Raw genomic sequence first — 2,579 nt, forward strand, 5'->3', positions numbered from 1 at the left:
AGAATCACAAGACAACAACAGTAGCAGGATGTGGTCAAAGGATTTCATTTTCTCACAGTCAGCTGACGTGATCCCAGAAGTCATTTATTTTTGGTTTTGTGAACAAGACGTTTCCCATAATTCAACTGACTATGTGATGATCATGAACAACAACACAACAACGTCATAACAGTAGATGGTCGTGGTTCAAATATGTATCTTTCTCACAGTGCTCTCCGTAGTCGTAACGGCTTTCGTCGTCGGATGAGGAAGAGTCGTCAGACCAAAGCGCAGTGTTCATGTTTATTTATTTATTGAACTGAACACTAATACAAAATAACAAGAGAATAAATTAAACCGAAACAGTCCCATAAGGTGCAAACACTAACACAGAAAATAACTACCCACAAAACCCATGTGGGAAAAAGATACCTAAGTTTGGTTCTCAATCAGAGACAACGATAGACAGCTGTCCCTGATTGAGAACCATACCTGGCCAAAACATAGAAATACAAAATCATAGAAAAAGGAACATAGAATACCCACCCCAATCACACCCTGACCAAACCAAAATAGAGACATAAAAGGCTCTCTACGGTCAGGGCGTGACAGTAGTCTGAGCTGTGACCGTGGTCAGATGGACTCAGATATTATTTTTGTTTTGTGAATATGACACAAGAGGAGGCTTTACTGTTGAATTCAATTGATTATATTTAGATAAGGAATGTGTCAGTTTCGTTTCAAAAAGGTCTTGAGTCTTAACATCAAACATAATAAACGTACAGAGTTAAATTGTGTGTGCTGGAGTTTTCTACAGTCTTGATATTTGGGGCAGTAACTCACAGCACAACAAACACAATAGATACAGTAGGCTTCAACGCCTGTGTGTGTGTTGGACTCTCTTCCAATGCTTTAAAAAGTTCCACTCACTAATTCCTGCCCCAGATGTTATGCAGGACGAGGGTTCTGGTTCAACAGAATCACCAATCTGCCATTGTGTGGATGTGTCTTTATTTCAAGGCAAGTCCACGCTAACGGAACTAAGACTCAGATTTTTTCACTTTAACATTTACGCCAAACAAAAAACATTGATTTCAAAGACTAACAAACCATACAACTATATGCTCTGCTTTTAACAATTTACACGGACAATTCTGACAACTACTCGAAGAACTGTGCAGATGCAGAATTTCATATTTTTTTTGTAAACTATTTTTTGCAAACTAAATATTTTCTCCGAATTAAGATTCAAAGATGTCTGTCTGCAGAAAGAATGGGGTGTCAGCTATGACATGACACATTGACATTGAACAAATCTATTTTGGTTATTGTATTGTAGTGAACTCTACTATATTCTACTCTACTGTACTGTAGGGTGAATTCAGAAAGAGTGGGACATCATATATACTGGGACAGATCACAAAAGTTATCTTGTGATCACGAAAATTATCCTGCTCTAACCACTAGGCTACCTGCTCTCACCACTAGGCTACCTGTCTCTAACCACTAGGCTACCTGCTCTAACCACTAGGCTACCTGCTCTCACCACTAGGCTACCTGCCTCTCACCACTAGGCTACCTGCCTCTCACCACTAGGCTACCTGCCTCTCACCACTAGGCTACCTGCCTCTCACCACTAGGCTACCTGCCTCTCACCACTAGGCTACCTGCCTCTCACCACTAGGCTACCTGCCTCTCACCACTAGGCTACCTGCTCTAACCACTAGGCTACCTGCTCTCACCACTAGGCTACCTGCTCTCAGCACTAGGCTACCTGCTCTCACCACTAGGCTACCTGCTCTCACCACTAGGCTACCTGCTCTCACCACTAGGCTACCTGCTCTAACCACTAGGCTACCTGCTCTCACCACTAGGCTACCCGCTCTAACCGCTAGGCTACCTGCCTCTCACCACTAGGCTACCTGCCTCTGTAACGGATGTGAAACGGCTAGCTTAGTTAGCGTGGGCGCTAAATAGCGTTTCAATCAGTGACGTCACTTGCTCTGAGACCTTGAAGTAGTAGTTCCCCTTGCTCTGCAAGAGCCGCGGCTTTTGTGGCGCGATGGGTAACGATGCTTCGAGGGTGACTGTTGATGTGTCAGAAGGTCCCTAGTTCGCGCCCGGGTATGGGCGAGGGGACGGTCTAAATTTGTACTGTTACATTAACTCTAACCACTAGGCTACCTGCTCTAACCACTAGGCTACCTGCTCTCACCACTAGGCTACCTGCTCTCACCACTAGGCTACCTGCTCTAACCACTAGGCTACCTGCTCTCACCACTAGGCTACCTGCTCTCACCACTAGGCTACCTGCTCTAACCACTAGGCTACCTGCTCTCACCACTAGGCTACCTGCTCTAACCACTAGGCTACCTGCCTCTCACCACTAGGCTACCTGCTCTAACCACTAGACTACCTGCATCATGAGATAAATAAGTTGTGATCTGGAACATAATGAGGGAATCTTTTATTTTGTATATATGTCCTCTCTGTACTTCCTTAGTGTGGACCTTTTCCATCCAGACAAACATTTCAGTATTGTTCTAGTCTTTGGTTTCATTTAAAAGAACGGAAATAGTATCGTACATCCAAGGAAGGGA

Source organism: Oncorhynchus mykiss, chromosome 25 (genome assembly GCF_057628025.1).
Source record: "Oncorhynchus mykiss isolate SJ-2025 chromosome 25, ASM5762802v1, whole genome shotgun sequence".
In the NCBI taxonomy this organism is placed as follows: domain Eukaryota; kingdom Metazoa; phylum Chordata; class Actinopteri; order Salmoniformes; family Salmonidae; genus Oncorhynchus; species Oncorhynchus mykiss.